Source organism: Narcine bancroftii, chromosome 7 (assembly GCF_036971445.1).
Source record: "Narcine bancroftii isolate sNarBan1 chromosome 7, sNarBan1.hap1, whole genome shotgun sequence".
Lineage (NCBI taxonomy): Eukaryota > Metazoa > Chordata > Chondrichthyes > Torpediniformes > Narcinidae > Narcine > Narcine bancroftii.
The window spans coordinates 101,514,269-101,534,534 of NC_091475.1; the positions used below are offsets into that span (position 1 = coordinate 101,514,269).

General features: G+C 39.1%; 1 long non-coding RNA gene across 2 annotated transcripts in view; it reads right to left on the minus strand.

Annotated features, from left to right (window-relative positions):
- The window catches only part of LOC138739141 (uncharacterized), a 31,796-nt gene extending 12,061 nt beyond the window's left edge, over nucleotides 1-19,735 (minus strand). The window contains exons 1-2 of one of the 2 annotated variants that reach the window (XR_011342036.1): nucleotides 19,650-19,735; nucleotides 10,542-10,747 (exon numbers count right to left, since the gene is read on the minus strand). This is a non-coding gene — a long non-coding RNA (uncharacterized lncRNA). Of the gene's footprint in view, nucleotides 1-10,541; nucleotides 10,748-19,118; nucleotides 19,262-19,649 lie in introns of those variants that run through there. The other variant, XR_011342035.1, reaches the window with a different exon arrangement.
- Between the last annotated feature and the right edge of the window lie 531 nt (nucleotides 19,736-20,266).

Below are 20,266 nucleotides of genomic sequence, written 5' to 3' on the forward strand. Positions count from 1 at the left end.
GTGGGGGGTGGGGCTGGTAGTCATGGTGGGGAGCTGGCTGATGGAGGACCTCAGTTTTCTTCAGGCTGACTTCCAGGCCAAACATTTTGGCAGTTTCTGCAAAACAGGACGTCAACCGCTGAAGAACTGGCTCTGAATGGGCAACTAAAGCGGCATGCCTGCAAAGAGTAGTTCACGGACAAGTTGCTCTTGTGTCTTGGTGTGAGCTTGCAGGCGCCTCAGATTGAAGAGACTGCCATCCGTGCGTAACCGGATGTAAACAGCGTTTTTATTGTTGAAGTCTTTCATGGCTTGTTTCAGCATCATGCTGAAGAAGATTGAAAAGAGGGTTGGTGCAAGAACGCAGCCTTGCTTCATGCCATTGTTAATGGAGAAGGGTTCAGAGAGCTCATTGCTGTATCTGACCCGACCTTGTTGGTTTTCGTGCAGTTGGATAACCATGTTGAGGAACTTTGGGGGGCATCCGAGGCGCTCTAGTATTTGCCAAAGCCCTTTCCTGCTCATGGTGCCGAAGGCTTTGGTGGGGTCAACAAAGGTGATGTAGAGTCCTTTGTTTTGTTCTCTGCACTTTTCTTGGAGCTGTCTGAGGGCAAAGACCATGTCAGTAGTTTCTCTGTTTGCGCGAAAGCCGCACTGTGATTCTGGGAGAACATTCTCGGTGAGACTTGGTATTATTCTATTTAGGAGAATCCTAGCGAAGATTTTGCCTGCAATGGAGAGCAGCGTGATTCCACTGTAGTTTGAACAGTCTGATTTCTCGCCTTTGTTTTTGTACAGGGTGATGATGATGGCATCACGAATGTCCTGAGGCAGCTTTCCTTGGTCCCAGCAGAGCTTGAAAAACCCATGCAGTTTGGCATGCAGGTCCTGAGGCAACTTTCCTTGGTCCCAGCAGAGCTTGAAAAACTCATGCAGTTGGCATGCAGAGTTTTGCCGCCAGCCTTCCAGACCTCTGGGGGGATTCCATCCATACCTGCTGCTTTGCCACTTTTCAGTTGTTCAATTGCCTTATATATCTCTTTCTGGGTGAGGACTTCATCCAGCTCTAGCCTTAGGGGCTGTTGAGGGAGCTGGAGCAGGGCGGATTCTTGGACTGAGCGGTTGGCACTGAAAAGAGATTGGAAGTGTTCTGACCATCGGTTGAGGATGGAGATCTTGTCGCTGAGGAGGACTTTGCCATCTGAGCTGCGCAGCAGGCTTTGGACTTGGCTGAGGGGCCGTACACAGCCTTTAGAGCCTCGTAAAAACCCCTGAAGTCACCAATGTCTGGTCATCAATTTGTAGGAAGTGATTACACTGGAGATGTTGCCTGGGATGAAATGTTTTGGTTTTGAGGAGAGACTGCATAGACTGGATTTCTTTTGCTTCAAGTAGAGGAAGCTGAGGAGAGATATGATAGAGAGGCATAGATGGGGTAGATATCTATGGCCAATGGCAGTGTTCAAGAGTAGAAGACGTAGGTTTAAGGTGGGGAGTAAGAAGTTTAGAGGAAACATGAGGAAGAATGTTTTTCACCTAGATGGTAATTATGTCTGGATTGCATTGACCAAAATGATGAAGGCAAATAATGTTGTGATATTTGAAAAGTATCTCGATGAATACATCTTTCAACAAGGCATATATTATTAGGCTATGGACCAATGCTAGGGAATTGAATGAGTATACGTTAGTTGGTATAGACATGTTGAGCCAAAGGACTTATTACTGTGTTATTTTACTCTATGATTGATGTCATGAAGGGTTTCAAGCATGTGATAACTTTTAGTTACATTCTGAGAGAAAAGATTTGAGTAAGATACATATCATCCAATGTATGAGATGTAATTGCTGGATTTTTCACAATTTTTTCACCTATTTTTAATTTAAAACACAGAAGAAGCCAATTCTGGCATTGAGACCTGTGCTTCCCAATTAGCCTATGACCTTGTACATTTTATGGTCAGGTAAGGTGAGTCCATTGAAGGACAGAATATGGCAGGGTCCTTTCAATGTACCGACTCTGGTGTGAATGTGGTAGATTAGATTGGAATAGCATAAGAAAATGAACCCCCTTTGATTTGAAAATTGATTTGAAAGCACTCGGCATGACTGAATTTGACTACTTGAGCAGATTTGTCAGTGGGGCTGATAATAAGGATATATCCTCGTTAGTTTGGTCTGAGGATAGACTACCACATTGATAGAACAAGTACAAGTTTACAGGAAAAAGCAACATTAGCATGCTTATTTTTCAAACATGAGCTTTGCAAATTGATACAGATTGAAGGGTTATCCCGTTGATTTCAAAAAACGGCAAATGGAAATGTTTTATTGGCAGCTGATCCATGAATGGAATATAGATGTAAATAACAAGACTGAGGTCATTAACAATGAGAAAAGTTGTGAAGAAGTAGAAGTTCCTGTTGATGTTAAGTTTGGTATTTGGTGTATTGGAATGGATGTGGCTGGGTCTCCTGGTGGGAGAACAGCATTTTGTAACAATATAAAGATTGAAGATGGCTTTCTCTTACTCATCCCCCAATGTGATATATATTCTGGTAGAAATGAAAGATATATGTCTTAGATTGCAATATGTTGAAATGCTGTCAAGGATTTCAAATGTATTTATAAGACCCTTGATAAAGATGACAATGCTGGTTGTAACTGTTTTCTTCTTTGGCTCGGCTTCGCGGACGAAGATTTATGGAGGAGGTAAAAGTCCACGTCAGCTGCAGGCTCGTTTGTGGCTGGCAAGTCCGATGCGGGACAGGCAGACACGGTTGCAGCGGCTGCAGGGGAAAAATGGTTGGTTGGGGTTGGGTGTTGGGTTTTTCCTCCTTTGCCTTTTGTCAGTGAGGTGTTTTAATAACAATTTAAAGCAGGGTGTGTGAAGAAATAAAAGAAATTCTGAGGCCAGTGAAATTATTTTTGTAGAACTTCGAAATGATTTTTGGAAAACAAACTGGCATTGGTTGAGGCCATCCCTGTTAGAAGTTTGCATTTTATATGAATTTTAGCGATCTCAGACTGCAGTTAGCAATAATTAGACTGACTATTAAATTGGTTAAATCATGAAAGGGATATTAAATTCAATTGAAATTGCTGAGGGTTGGAAAAACTTTAAAAATGGATATTAGCCACTTTGGTCCAGATAGATTAAATTCATTGAAAATCTGAACTTTAATATTTAAATTTTAGTGGAGTTTTAATAATTTTAGTTAGTATCAGTAGTACCAAAAGGCCTCAAAGAAAGCAGGTCAGTCCAGATACCTACATTTGACTATCTGGTGAAGCTTAAAATATAGACAACTGGAAAACTATCACTATTCATTCCAAATTACCTAGGATTAGCCAAGAAATTGACAGAGATTATCATTTTAATACTTACCGAGAGGGTCTCCCTTTAGTAACCCTGATAATCAGACAGCCATATATTTTTTGTTATTGAAGGATGAAAAAGAGGAATCAGTGAATCAAACTGATGTTTTTGTTCATTTAACAAAAATCTTTACTATTGGATCCAAGTTAATAGCATATGCATTAGCAGTGTTAAAATTGTTATTGATCCCCATAGGAATCTTGTTTAAACTCAACCACGATACTGATTGATGACAAGAAAATTACAAAATAATTTATTCCTTTATAAAAAAAAATGGTGTGAAGTGGGAAGGTTTGCTATACCCCATTTTATTCAACATTGTGATAGAGATATTATTATAAATAGTACATAAGTGTCTAATTCTTATTAAAACAAATGTGATAATATCTGTAATGCTCCTTCCTTTGCTAAAGTTAATGCATTTGTCAGTGATTCTCACACAATCTTATGTATTATCCAGAATCTTTGCTTGAAAACTGATCTGGAAATCAGTGTTGAGAAAACAGCTGATTGTACATGTTTTCTAAAAATAAGATTTTAGAATTAATGGGATTGAGAAATGGAAAGTGAAAAATATTGAATTAAATTTTCTAGCCAAAAGTTCTTTTAGAAATATTTAGGCACCAGTGCAGGACACCAAAAATGGGAAAACACCGCCTATTGAGAAGAGGAGCATAGGAGAGAACCCTTTAGGGTGGTGACCACAGCAGAGGACAGGTTAGGGGCTCAGAAGCCGAAGGACTACATAGGCTGTGAGCTGCTGGAGACTGGCAACTGGCTCAAGGGAATCAGGTACTGTATCCAGGATTTAATAGGGTGCTGAGGTCAAGAAGGGTTAGAGCACTGAAAGCTCCCTTATCACAATGGATCTGGAGCTCAGGTTGTCAATGTTTTGAACTGGAGTCTGTGCAGAGGCAGCAGGAGCACTGGAGGAGAATCTCCGAACACTCAGTAACTTTAAAGGGACTCTCTTTTACTTCTTTTTCTCCCATTGTTTGGGGTGCTTGGCCAATGCCCATGGCAAATCTTTGTTTGCCTTACAGCAGACAAAGGTTGAAGTATATCATGCATCTTTAATGTATTATTATATAACAATAAAATAAACCTCTGAACCTTGGAGACTGGTTGTGTCAGAGTCTACTGTCAAGTTTTATTATTGTTGGTCAAAGACCTATTTATAGTCTATTCAAAACCAATTGAAAGGCTGGAAACTTTGAAGGTATTTATGATTTCTAATTTTGTGACTACCTAATTTTATGTGAAGTTTCACAAAACAGCTTATTGAAAATGGATGGTGGGTTAAAGTGTAAAAATGATTTTACATTTGTACAATATAACCATAAATAAAAGTACCTTTATTAATGTTACAATATTTCCTTTTACAATTATGAAGTGCTGCTAAGACTTCCTCCAAGTTAATGATACTTCACAGTTTCTTCATTCAGAAATGCAGATTTTAATCTGTGTGAAGCTATTATTCGATGATATTCTGATAGCTAGCCATGATCATGCCAACCCCTTGATGTATTTGGCCTAGAAAATGACTGAATGGCCTGTACCTTCTCGGGCAGTGGGTTGGCCTCATCTATATTAATCAAGTGCCCCAAGAAGTCGATAGTCTCATGGCCGAACTGGCATCTTGCTGGGTTAATAGTCAACCCATGCTCACTCAGGCAAGTGCACAAAAGTCTTAAGTGAGTAGCGTGCTTGGTGTGGTCACAGCTAGCTATCAGGATGTCATCGAGATAGATGAAAACCAATTTGAGATCCCGACCCACTGCATCCATTAACCTCTGGAAGGTTTGAGCTACGTTTTTTAATCCAAAAGGCATTCAGAGGAACTCAAGAAGTCGAAAGGGGGTGATAATAGCAGTCTTAGGGATATCATCCGGTGGACCTGGATTTGATGATAGCCGAGGATTGTCAACTTTTGAGAATATCTGGGCCCTCTGAAGGTTAGCAGTGAAATCTGGTATGTGAGGGACCGGATACCTGTTGGGTGTGGAGACATTGCTGAGGCATTGGTAGTTTCCACATGGCACAGGAAATAAATAGAGATAAGTGAGGCATTGTTGAGGCATTGGTAGTTTCCACATGGCACAGGAAATAAATAGAGAGATAAGTGAGGCATGTAATAATGATACAGCAGTAGTTATGGGGGATTTTAACTTCCACATAGATTGGGAAAATCAAGTTGGTCGTGGGAGTCTGAAAGAGGACTTCATAGAATGCATCTGCGATAGATTTCTTGAGCAGCATGTTAAAGAACCCACAAGAGAAAATGCTCTCCTGGATCCAGTGTTGTGCAATGAGATAGGTAGAGTAAATGATGTAATAGTCAGAGACCATCTGGGAAATAGCGATCATAGTATGATTGAATTTCTCATTCAGATGGAAGGGGAAATAGTTAGGTCTAAAACTAATATATTATGCTTAAAAAGGGGTGACTACCATAGGATGAGGGAGGAATTGGGCAGAGTGGTCTGGGAGCACAGGCTAATTGATGAAACAGTTGAGGAACAGTGGAAGATTTTCAAAAAAATATTTTGTAATGCTCAACAAAAATATATTCCGGTCAGGAAAAAGGGCAGCAAGGGAGGAAAAAAATCAACCGTGGTTAACAAAGGAAATAAAGGAGAGTATAAAATTGAGGGCGCAGGTGTACAAAGCTGCAAAGAGCAGTGGGAAACTGGAAGATTGGGAAAACTTTAAGAGACAACAAGGGGTTACAAAGCGGGTAATAAGAAATGGGAAAAAGGATTATGAAAGTAAATTGGCACAAAATATAAAAACAGAAAGCAAAATATTTTATAAATATATAAAATGGAAGAGAGTGGCCATAGTTAACATAGGACCATTGGAGGATGAGAAAGGAAAACTGGTAGCAAAAAATTATGAAATGGCCAAGGCATTAAACAAATATTTTGTGTCAGTCTTCATGATGGAAGACACGTCCAGCATGCCCAAGTGCGGAGTTAAGGATGCGAATGTTGGGGAGGGCCTTGATAAAATAGTTGTTACAATGGAAGTAGTGATGGAGAAACTAATGGGACTAAAGCCAGACAAATCACCTGGTCCTGACGATATGCATCCAAGGGTTCCGAAGGAAATGGCAGAAGTTATAGTTGATGCATTGGTGGTCATATACCAAAATTCTTTGGATTCTGGGCAGGTCCCGGCAGACTGGAAGACAGCAAATGTCATGCCACTATTTAAGAAGGGATGAAGGCAGAAGACTGGAAATTATCGGCCAATTAGCTTGACGTCTGTGGTTGGAAAAATGTTTGAAGCCATCATTAAAGATGAAATAGTGAAACTTTTGGAACGTAAGGGTTCAATCAGGCAGACGCAGCATGGTTTTCGAAAGGGAAGATCTTGTTTGACAAACTTGTTAGGATTCTTTGAGGATATAATGGATGCAGTGGATAGAGGGGAACAGGTTGATGTTGTATATTTGGATTTCCAGAAAGCGTTTGATAAGGTGCCGCACAAGAGACTTATCATTAAGTTACAGGAAAGTGGAGTCCGGGGAAGTATATTGGCCTGGATTGAAAATTGGTTGTCTGACAGGAGGCAGAGAATCGGGATAAATGGGAATTTTTCAGGTTGGCAGAGAGTGGTAAGTGGGGTGCCGCAGGGGTCAGTGTTAGGCCCACAACTGTTCATCATTTACATTGATGACTTGGAGGAGGGGAGAAAATGTGGTGTAGCCAAGAGCAAATTGAGAAAATTGTGAAAAACTATAGCATGCTGTTGTGCAGAGGGACTTGGGAGTGCTTGTGCATGAATCGCAAAAAGTTAGGTTGCAGGTGCAGCAGGTTATTAAGAAGGTAAATGGAATGTTGGCCTTCATCGCTAGAGGAATTGAATTCAGGAGTAGGGAGGTAATGTTGCAACTGTATAAGGTATTGGTGAGACCGCACCTGGAGTACTGTGTCCAGTTGTGGTCTCCATATTTGAGGAAGGATATACTGGCTTTGGAGATGGTCCAGAGGAGGTTTACTAGGTTGATCCCTGGGATGAAGGGGTTGACTTATGATGAAAGATTAAATCGTCTAGGATTGTATTCGCTCGAGTTCAGAAGAATGAGAGGAGATGTTATAGAAACTTATAGGATTATGAAGGATATGGATAGGATAGATGTAGGAAGGTTTTTTGAGCTGGCCAGGGAAACTAAAACAAGAGGACACATTCTCAAGATTCGGGGGAGTAGATTTAGGACAGAGATTAGGAAAAATAGTTTTTCCCAGAGAGTAGTGAATGTTTGGAATTCTCTAACCAGTGAAGTGGTTGAGGCTGCCTCATTAAACATATTTAAAATTCGGTTAGATAAATTTTTACATGATAGAGGAATTAGGGGATATGGGGAGAAGGCAGGTAGGTGTAGTTAGGTCATAAATTAGATCAGCCATGATCGTATTGAATGGCGGAGAAGGCTCGATGGGCCATTTTTGGTCTTCTCCTGTTCCTACTTCCTATGTTCCTATGTTCAACCCTCCCGATGCTTTGAGCAACATGTGGAGCAGCAAGACCCACAGACTGTCGGTACAATTCCAAGCTCCTCTATTTTATGGAATTCCTCCTTTACCAGGTTACGTTTCTCAGTTGGCAGGTGCCACGCCTGGCATGGATCCTTAGTGAGGATATGGTGCCACATCCCATGTTTGGGTGTTGTAGAAGTGAAATGCGGCATTGAATTGGAAGGAAACTCAGCAATAATGTGTGGAAACACATTGTTAACAGTAGTCACAGAATGTTGGTGTGAGCCTAGTGCCACTGAGTGAAAGGGACTGGGAAATCTTTGCGTGTGCCAGCCTCTGTCACTTAATGTCCTCCAGTTGAGAGTTGGCTTGAGGAAGTTGTCCCCCAGGAATGGCTGTCAAATGGATGCCAAAGTGAACCTCCAGGTAAAATAGCAGTTGCCGAAATGAAGGGGAATTGTGTGGGTGCCAAAGATGTGAATGTTTGAGTTATTGGCAGCCCTTAGTTCTTGGCCCATCTTTTGGCTGCGGGCATCAGAGGCGGGGTGGGGTAAAGCACACTGACTTCAGCCGCAGTGTCGACCAGGAACTGGCGGCCCGATAAGGAGTCTCGTACATAAAGCAGTCGTTGATTTATACCGGCTGTGGAAGCCGCCAATGACAGCTGGCTCTGGCATTTCCCAGGAAAAAGCAGAGGGAGTGGCATCAATTGGCCTCTGAACACCAACACTGATGATAAATACAGTACAGCTCACTGGTGGGGTCCGTTGTTTGGCTGGTCAGTCAGTTGGCGGGCTTCCTGGATGGTCACTGTTGTCGAGGCATCATCACCTGTTCCAGCATAGCACAGGCATCTCTCTTCACTGCCCCGAGCATGTCTGCTCAGGCAGCTACATTTCTGGGGTCATCAAAATCTTCTGTGATGAGCAGCCTGATGTCTTCAGGCAGCCTCTCCAGAAAGATCTGCTGAAACAGTGGGCAAGAGCTGTGGTCATATTTGAGAGTGAGCATGTCTCTCAAGAGGGCAGAAGTGGCCCAGTCCTCCAAACCATCCAAATGCAACAGTCAGGCCATGCACTTGCGTTTCGAAGCCCAAAAATGTGGGTTAGTAGCTCCTTGATAGCCACATACCTCCCTTGTTCTGGGGGGCTGCTGAAGGAAGTTATGATCTGGGCTGCAGTGTCCTGGTTGAGGATGCTTACTACATAGTAGCGCTTGTCATTTTCGGAGACCCAGAGAAAGGTGAATTGTGCCTCGGCTTGCTGGAACCGCATCCATGGCTGCAACGTCCAGAAGCTTGGCAGCTTCAGGGAGAACATGTTGTTTGAAGGTTGATCCTCCATCTCAATATCCAGCATTGGGTCCAAAAATGCCAATTGGGAAAGTCGGGGTTACCACTGTTGCACGTCTCAAGGTTAGAGCTTGGAAATAAGACACACACACCAAGTGCTGATTTAATGAACTGGGTGCTCTCTTTTATGCAATCAGGCAAACCCTGGCTGCCATGTGAATGACGGGCATGACCCATGTCCCTTCAGGATCTGATTGGTGTCCTCACAACCTGCCATGGGCAATTGGCTGGATCTGCCCATTTTGCCGCAGCATCATAGACGGGTGTAGTTTGTGCCACCCTGAGCGCCAATTTGGCCCTTTCGCAATCCATCACCAGTGATTGACTGACAAAGCCCATTTTGCAGCAGCCTATAGGGACAGGCCACTAATACCTCGTGCAGCCTGCTCAAATGCTGTGTTCAAACGGCATCTTCTGCCTTGGTTTGAGGGGACAGCCACGAGCTGCCACAGTAAGGTGTAAAGTGCATTTATGTAAAAAATACAAGAAGATGCAATTAGGCATTCTATTATTCAAAACATGACTGATAAGCTGATATTTATGATCCTCTAAAAATTGTGCATGCTATTTAAGTTCTGGAGTGCTTAAAAAAAGTACATGTCAAGCAATTACATTTCCAGGACCTTCAATTAGACAAAATCTCACATTCACATTGGCCAGTGGTACAGGCAGTATGCAATAACACCATACACAGGGAGAAACAGACTCATTCACAATCATGTTACCCAATATTTCAGTTGTATTGCAAGAAAATTGCTTGAATCTGTAAATCTATTATTTGAAGCATTCTTTTTATATTTGATTATTTGTTTCTACACGACCTGAGAACAATTTGTGCAATGAACAGTAGTTCCAGGAGAACTTATGACCCTTGGTGTTTATAAAACTATCCACCAAATTTGTTCTTGTGGGTTGTGGCCAGGATTGCCTTGAAGGAAGTCAACTCAAACAAATTGGTGATATCTCAATCGTGACTTCATGTGACACTGTTTTGAAGTACACTTGGGAGAATACATTCAATTGCTTTGACAGCTGGTTAAGACTCAAATCAGGGCAATAGAGTTGAGAGGAAAAATCCATCAGTAACGTTTTGAGTGATGGAGAAGAATTAGGCTAAATGGCCTTATTCTACTCTTACAACTTAAGGTCTAAATCTGGGCATAATTGGGTGCCAAAGTTGTCAAAGATATGTATTATTTTATATCTATCTGTGACATTCACAAACATTCAAAAACAATTGAAAATTAAACCTGTCATTTCAAAAAGAATCTTGAAGATGTGATTGATATTTTAAAACAATACATTTAAAAGAACTAAAATAGAACAAAAGTAAAATATCTGTATCACAGACCTTTGTTTTGCATTTCCCCATTCTTCAGTACTGAAATGAACAGCATCTTCAAAAGAAATATTTAGGTAGAATCAGTGAACAGATTTTTCAAGAGATTTTTGAACTCCAGTCCAATTTTCTACGTCTTTCAGGGTGACAGGAGTGATGAAATGTGTGCAAGTTCATGACAGGCATGCTCTCTTTGGAATGCAGAGATTTGTACATTTCTGTGAAACACACACACAAAATAAGTTAAGAACATCTTCAATTATCCACCAATATCTACAGCAGTGTTGTCAGCCTTTTTCTTTCCATTCACATACCACTTTAAGTATTCCCTATACCATAGCTGCTCTATGATAAGTAATGTGATATGTGGGTGGAAAGAAAAAGTTTAAAAACCACTGTTTTAATCGTACCTAATTGACTCATTCTGTGCATGGTTTCATAACTCCAAAGGAAATGGGCCAATGACAATTTTTCTTTTTTTTTTAAACTTTATTTAAAATATAAGTAAAAAGTATACCATACAATCTAAATATTCAAACAAAGTAATTTTACAAAGATTTATATATAAAAAAGAACAAAACACAACAAACATTAAAAAGAATTTAAATAATTTTTTTAAAAAGAGGAAAAACCCTTTCCCCCCCTGTCCCACCCCTTCAGCTAGCTCCCTTAAGGGAGCCAAAAATATAAATAATATATATATTTTTTTTAAATAAATGTTAATAACAGTTCAAAATACATCCAATTGCATACATTTCAAATATGGAGACCACTTATCAACAAACAAAAAAAGAATAATTGTCATGTAAATGATAAGTATTTTTTTCCATAACAATATAAGCTTTCAATTCATTATTCCAACATATTATTTTAATTTCTACATCATCTTTCCAAGTACTAGCAATGCATTTACACGCAACCGACAACACCAAACAAAGCATTTTGAACTTTATCCAAACCCATTCCCCTTTATGAATACAAATCTCCCAACAAAAAATCATTGGATCCAAATGTAGTTTAAAATTATACCATTTTTCCAAAACTATTTTAATTTCTTGCCAAAATGGTTGGAATTTCACACAAGTCCAAACAGCATGTAAAAAAGTACCAATACACAAACCACATCTAAAGAAAGAATCTGAATTACTAAACACTTTTTTAAAAAACTTTTCCAGGGTCAAATACAATTGATGTTAAAAAAAATTACAATTGACCATACCATATCTTACATTAGTCAATTTAATTACATTGTCCTGACACATGTTCACCCAATCATCTTCAGGAAAAGTAAACACTAAGTCCGTTTTCCATTTAAGTTTTGATTTTTCCCAATCTGGTTTATCCATACTGTCCTCTAATAAATTATACATAACTGAAACATAACCCTTCTTTGGTATAGTAGAAGTCAAAGATTCAAATTTTGACAAAGTACATAAATACATCTCTCTACCATAGTTATCTTTCACCAAAGCCCTAAGCTGATAATACACAAATAAAGAATTTAAAGATATTTCAAATCGTTCTCTCAAATGGATAAAAGAAAGAAATTGTCCCTCTACAAAACAGTCCTGTATTGTCTTTATACCTTTAGCATTCCAAATCTTTAAATAACTATTAAACATTGAAAAAGGAATAAGCCAATTATTGGATAATGGAGTTAAAATTGGCAATTTATCTTTCGACCCTAATTTTTAAAAAAACCCAAATCTTTCAGTATTGGCATATCATATTCCTGTAATAAAATCAAATTCCAACAGAATTTAAATTCATATATCTCCATTCTAGGTAGACATGATATCTCCACCTTAGCCTAACTAGGAGGTTGATCCAAATCCATCAGTCTACTAATAAACTTCAACTGAGCTGCCTCATAATAATTTTGAAAATGTGACAGTTGTAAGCCACCCAATGCATCTTTCCAAGTATGACTCATTTTCCAGAATTGATTTATTTTTGGTATCAGCACATCTTCAGGGTAGGGTACTGCAAACTGAATATAAAAGTAGAATTATATCAGATCATTCGTTATTAATTTTTTTCTTGTGAAAGTTCGGAGATAGTACATTCAACGTATAGATGGAAGTTTAATGCAATGTTATTGAAAAAAAACAGAGTTTGTTACCTTTGTAAAAGAGCATATTTCTTTATTTTTGACCTAAAATGTAAATTCTGTAAAGAGTTATTTTGTAGTATGGGATGCTTTAAAAGCTTATTTGAGGGGACAGATCATTAGCTATTCTATGAAAGTTAAGAAACAATATATGGCAAAAAGTTTACAGTTGGAAAATCAGATGGCTGAACTAGAGAAGGACTTTCAGAAAGATAGAAGAGAAAAAAAAGCCCTATTAATGAAGTTAAAATTACACTATAATATTTTACAAACTTACCAATTTGATCACTTAATAGATATAAACAACATTATTATGAGTTGGGGGAAAGGGCTCACAAGGTACTTGCCTGGCAGTTGAATGCTGAACAGGCATCTTGGACTATTAATGCTATTAAGAAGAATTCAATAATTACCTACAAGCCTCAGGAAATTAATGACCAGTTTTATTCATTTTATCAAAAAAAAAACTTCTGAGGGGAAACAGGATAATGCTTCTATTGATTCTTACTTATCTAAATTAACATTACCAGTACTAGATGAGAAAGATATTCAGGAGTTGCAATCTCCATTTTGAATCAAGGAAGGTATTCGGGAAATGCCTAATGGAAAGTCCCCAGGAGATGATGGGTTTCCTGTGGAATTCTATAAACTTTTTTATGATGAATTTTCTAATATATTTGGGGAAGTGTTAAATCAAGTTACTGAAGATCAGAAGTTACCGGAAACGTGTTTGAGTGCTTTAATAACTGTTATCCCAAAGAGAGATAGAGATCCTTTACAGGTATATTCATATAGACCTATTTCTTTATTGAATGTAGACTATAAAATTATGGCAAAAGTATTAGCTAATAGACTTGCTAAATATTTACCTAAATTAGTGCATATTGATCTAACAGGTTTTATTAAGAATAGAAATGCCTCAGATAATATACTTTGATTGCTTACTTTGAACAATGCTTATCGGCAGCAACCTAATCATCCTATGGTAGTTGCACTAGATGCTGAAAAAACTTTTGATCAGGTTGAATGGGACTTTTTACTTAAGGTATTAGAGAAATTTAAATTTGGCCCTTTCTTTATTGGTTGGGTTAAGGCTTTATATATGAATCTGATTGCTAGGGTGGTGACAAAAGGACAGACATCTTTACCTTTTAAATGGACTCAATCAACTTGTCAGGGCTGCCCATTGTCACCAGCCCTATTTGCATTGGCTATAGAACCGTTAGCACAGGCTATTAGACAAAATGAGGATATTAGAGGAATGAGGATTAAGGATGAAGGATATAAAATTAATCTATTTGCAGATAATGTGTTGATATATTTGATAGAGCCTGATAGATCATTGCAACAGTTACAGGAGTGTTTATCGAAATTTGGAGAATTGTTGGGATATAAAGTTAACTGGGATAAAAGTGACATTTTGCCAATTGGAGTAGAAGATTATTCTGAATTTAAAAATATTACAAAATTAAGATGGACAAATAAAATCAATACTGAGGTGTGTTTGTGGACAATGACTATCAATTGTTATATCAATTAAATTATGTACCTATATTGAGGCAGATTAAAGCAAACTTAACCAAATGAAAAGATCTCCCATTAACTCTAATTGGATGTGTTAATTGTATTAAGATGAATATCTTTCCTTGAATTCATTATTTATTTCAATCAATACTTTTGCTTTCAAAGAGAATTTTTCAGGATTTGAATAAAGCAGTACGAGAGTTTTTGTGGAAAGGTAAATTAGCTTGAGTAGCATTGCACAATGACAATTTTTCTCAAGCAAAATATTTCAGTAACAATTGGGTCTAGAGCAGTGATATCAACCTTCCTTTCCCACTCACATACCATTTAAGTAATCCCTTACTAATCACAGAGCACTGATGGCATAAGGATTACTTAAAATGGTATGTGAGTGCAAAGAAAAAGGTTGAAAGCACTGATCTACAGTTTAATATTCCCACTTTAAAAATGAAACCACAATTATATGGGACAATTATAATTTTATTTTCAGTTTTACTGGAAAAGCACACTAATAGGGAATACAGGAAAGGTATATACCCCCCAAAAAATTGTGAATGGAAAAATGAGACAGTTATGGCCGACGAGGGAAGTTAAAATCAAAGTAAAAGCAAAAGAGAGGCAGACAAGGAGGCAAAAATAAGTGAGAAGAGAGACGATTGGGAAACAAAAAAAATGAGAGAAGACAGCTAAGAAGGTGATGAGGAAGAAGATGGATTATGAAAGGAGGTGAGCAAATAATATCAAAGAGGATATTAAGAGCTTTTTTAAATATATGGAGATTAAAAGGGTCACCAAAGTAGACATAGGACCATGTAAAACAATGCTGGAGAAATTGTAATGGGAGACGAGGAGATAACAGAGGAAATGAATGAATATTTTGTATCAATCTTTCCTGTGGAAGATATTAGTAGCACACCAGACTCTCACGGCTCTCTCTGAAGAGAAGCGAGTGCAGTCAAGATCATGAGAGAGAAGGTACTTAGGAAGCAAATTAATCTCAGGGTAGAAGTCTCCCAGACCAGGTGGAATGCACCCTCGAGCTCTGAAGGAAGATGCTGTAGAGATTATGGATGTAATGGTAATGATTTCAAGGAATCAATGGATTGTGCTATAGTTTTAGTGGAACGGAGGATCGCAAATGTCACACCACTAATAAAGAAGGGAACAAGGCAGCAGAAAGGAAATGATAGACCTATTAGCCTGCTGTTAGTGGTTGGGAAGCCATTGGAGTCAATTTTTAATGATGAGGTTATGAAATACCTGGAGGTGCATGAAAAGATAGCCCCAAGTCAGCAGAGTTTCCTTAAGGAAAACATGCTTGACAAACCTATTGGAATTTCTGAAGAGATTAAAAATAGGCTAATCAGGGGAGATGCTAGACAGAGGACTTTCAAAAGGCCTTCGACAAGGTACCACACATAAGGCTGCTAAACAAGATTAGAGCACGTATAATTACAGGAAGGATACTAGCATAAAGTAGAGCATTGGGTGGTGTTAGGGCTGTCTCTTTTTTTACTTTGGATTATGGAATGAATGACTTTGTGGATAACTTTGTAGATGATACCAAAATAGGTAGTAGAGCAGGTGATGCTGAGATGTGTCAAATAGAGTAGGTAATGCTGAGATGAAAGGCTGCAGAGAAACTTAGATAAATTAGGAGAATGGGCAAAGATATAAAAGATGAAATACAATGTTGGAAAGTCATGCACTTAGGTAGAAAAAAATAGATGGGCAGACTATTATTTAGATGGGGAGAAAATTCAAAATTCTGAGGTTCAAATGGAATTAAGAGCCCTCATACAGAATACCCTAAAGGTGAACCTACAGATTGAGTCAGAGGTGAACCCAATGCATTAATTTCTAGAAGACTAGCATACAAGAGCAGAGATGTGATGTTGAGACTCTATAAAGTATTGGTGAGACCTCACTTGGAGTAGTGCGTCCATTTTGTTTGCACCTTAATTGAGAAAAAACATGCTGGCATTGGAGAGGGTTCAGGTAAGATTTACGAGAATTATACCAGCAATGAAAGGGTTAGCCTATGAAGAACATTCAAAGGCTCTAGGACTGTACTTGTTGGGGTTCAGAAGAACGAGGGGGGTGCTTTAAGAGGCATTTTAATGCTGAAAGGCATGAATAGAGTAGAAGTTGCAAGGATATTTCCCATGGTAGGGGAGTCTAGGACAGAGTGCATATGTGCAGGATAAAAAGGGGTCAATTTAAAACAGAAATGTGGGAAAAAAATTCTTTAGTCAGAGGGTTGTAAGTCTATGGAACGTTGCCACAGGAAGCTGTGGTAACAAGGATGCTGGTTGTGTTAAAGGCAGAAATTAACAGGTATTAGTCAGTACATCAAGGGTTAAGGGGCCACGCCAGGGAGTGGGACTGAGTGGATGGATCAAAATGGCAAAGCAAACTCGATAGGCCAATGGGCTCACTTCTGCTCCTATATCTTATGAAGGCTTGTGATCATACATTTAGCTTTATTATAACAATATTTTCTTCACTTCTAGTTCTCTTGATATATTCTTGGAAGCTTAATTTTTTTTCATACAACACAGAAAACAACTTGGTTGGAATTAATTCACTTTGCCACACTTAATTCTTTCTTCTTTAATCCCAAGGTTTTCTTCATCCTGTTGCACAGAAGACATTACAAGTGTGAGCATTGAAGGTGAAGAAAAATTTCCTGGCATCAGTCTATTAAACATTCAACAGCTCCATTAAAGTACAGAGACAATAGGAGGTACAATTTAAATAGCAGCACTAAACAGTTGTAGCAGGGCAAGCCATCTGTTATTCATAGGATCCCTCCACACCTCTCCCTCCTCCCCAGTTTTGTTTTGAAGACTTCAGTAAAAAGAAAACTCAGTTTAAGTGTCGAAGTACTCGAGATGGCAGAGGTCGACAGCATCGAGTCCACGCTGCTGAAGATCCAGCTGCGCTGGATGGGTCACGTCTCCAGAATGGAGGACCATCGCCTTCCCAAGATCGTGTTATATGGCGAGCTCTCCACTGGCCACCGTGACAGAGGTGCACCAAAGAAAAGGTACAAGGACTGCCTAAAGAAATCTCTTGGTGCCTGCCACATTGACCACCGCCAGTGGGCTGATAACGCCTCAAACCGTGCATCTTGGCGCCTCACAGTTTGGCGGGCAGCAACCTCCTTTGAAGAAGACCGCAGAGCCCACCTCACTGACAAAAGGCAAAGGAGGAAAAACCCAACACCCAACCCCAACCAACCAATTTTCCCTTGCAACCGCTGCAATCGTGTCTGCCTGTCCCGCATCGGACTTGTCAGCCACAAACGAGCCTGCAGCTGACGTGGACTTTTTACCCCCTCCATAAATCTTCGTCCGCGAAGCCAAGCCAAAGAAGAAGAAGAAAAAAAAAGAATTTATCCGTAAACAAAATTACATCTGCAGTAAAGGCATTGAGTAAAGTATTTGGATATATTTAGCATAACCTTAGGATATCTCAATGTACTCTTTAGCCATCATGAAGACAAGCATGGGTTAACAGGGCCTCAGTTTGATAACTCGTTTGAAAAAAACTACCAATTTGTCAGTTACCTAAGAAACAAAATAATCTAAATATGTACAATCAAATTAATATGCTGATGACACAACTTACAAATTTTTTGAGACTTCTGCTGAACTTTTTTTCCCCAAAATGTACACACTTTTTCATCTCAATTTAACTTGTGTGAAGAAAATCCATTGATTGTAAAACCAATTCCAAGGGAACTAGTCAAAAGATAAAAAATGCTGGAGGAACTCAGCAGGTCAAGCAGCATCCATGGAAGGTAAAGATAGATAACCAATATTTTGGGCCCAATGGTTATAGGTCTTTATGTCCTTGTGAAGCTGTGTGACCTGCTGAGTTCCTCCAGCTCTTCTGTGTTTTTTCTACATTCATAGCATGCACAAACTTTTATGTTTCACTGCAAGGGTACTAACAGCATTAAAAATAAAGATTAATTTGGAAGGGTTGTCCCCAACTAATGACAAGGAAGAAAAAACTTATGTCAGCATAGTTATTGTACATCACAAACTGTCCATGAGTGGGTGTTAAAAATTATTCTGTTTTATTTCCTCAAACAAACTTGATATAATGAGAGCCCTCGGCATAAAATGACAAACTAGGAGGCAGTGAAGTGATTGTACAACAGGATACTTCTCCTTGCTATTTAAACCGGTGTCAAATTAAACTTGGCCAACTCTTTGCAATCTGGAGTTTTTGGCTGACAACGTTCTATTTTTCTTCAGTTACTCTTCCCATTAGCCACATTGGCAAAAAGTAGCTCTCAAAGTAAGAACAGATTTAGAAAATTACAGGTTACTAATCACCCAAATGTAACTTTAAATGCACAGGTGAAAGACTTAAAATTTCCCAGCCAGATTTCTTTGCGAGAGCCATTAGGGATCTAGACAAGGTAGTATTAGATATTGATGGGTACAGTCTGGCTAATGCATTGATAGGTTATGGAGACAGCTTTATTGCCGACACTTCATTATGTAATCTAGGCTGCCACACTAAAATGTCATCCAGACTAACAAAGGTAACACCTTCCTCATAATGTATTAAACAACTCCTTCAGGTGGCCAATTTATTCAATCCCATGGGAAGATAAGTGGGTGGAGAAGTAGAATGGGGGGTGAGGAGTGTAAAAGAATGAGGTTCTTGGTGTCTACTGTTACAAGATCAAACCAGCAACCACAAAGGCGGCATATTACACAGGGGTAAAGATGAACCATTACTTTATTAACAAAAAAATTCACCTTCAAACTTTAATTCAAAATCCCACCTTTTATAACAATGCCCAGTGGTTACTATGCAATATTCTATAACAGTGTAAAACTTATAAATTTCCCAACCTAAATATAACATAGGTAATTCAAGTCTAAGCTACACTTCCAACCAGCCCACAGAAAAAAGTTAGACACAAAACATACACAAGACTCACAAACTTTGATCTCAACTGAAGCAAAGATCATAAACAAAATTCAGTTTGTTTGGTAAACTGAAACCAAAAAAATTTTAATTTGTCTTGTGCTCCTTGCAGAGAGAGGAAGCACTGGCTTCGTCCGGATCCTTCTGGCTGCCTTCGGAATGTTCATCCTCTTTGAAATCCCAGCATTCTAAACTGTCCTCCAGACTATGACTCATGCTCTGGGCCTTCTTTCACTCCACAGCACCACCCAGTGGTGGTTTATCGTCCAAGTCCAGAAATTTTTAGATCATTTTTTTGCACATGCTCAGTGGGTCTCCGACTCTCTCAGCAGACTACCTTCACCTTGGCTCTCTAAGGGAAACTGTCACTTTTAACATAAAACCACACAACACATAGGCCAATACACAACACAGAACTCTGTAACTCTACCAATATTTATCCTTCCTCTTCTCCCAATCTGTGATCCTCATCATTTTTGTCCTATTTGTGAAAACTTTTGATGTATAAATAAGTATTGTGGCGACCCACTTACCAGCAAGAAAACTGGCTTCCAAAATGGTGATGTGCTGTGGAAAATGCAGGAAATTGACTTGCATCCAACATCGGCTTTTATCTGGGTTGATGACATAACAGATGATGTCACTTCCTGTCCATATGATGTCTATAAGCCCAGCATACAAGCCTGGAGGTGTCAATCTTGCACTAGACTCCCAGTGTATATAGCAACTTGACAATATGTACACTGATGTCTCTAGCAACTCAGTTTAGAATACTTCATTACAGTACCATTATAACAGTGACTAATCTTCTGAAGTTCTTCCTGAATTAATGAGAGGTTCCCTCTGAATGGAGATACTTTCTTTATGTTTGTCTTAATTTGCAGAACAATCTCATCCAAATCATCTGGAATCAGCTATGGTGTGGATTCAGTGCCCCCTACACTCCCTCAGTGTTTCACATCTGGAACTTGACCCTTTGCACTTAGGGAATATCCAGTGAGGTGAAAGAAGGATTTCCTGATGATCAGTCCCAGACCAGGATTTGTCCATTGCCTTATCTTCAGAAGGCTCTGGCTTCCCATGAGACTGGAGCCTCACCTTCTATCAAAGCTATTGAGGCTATGCAATGATTTTGAAATACTTTGATATC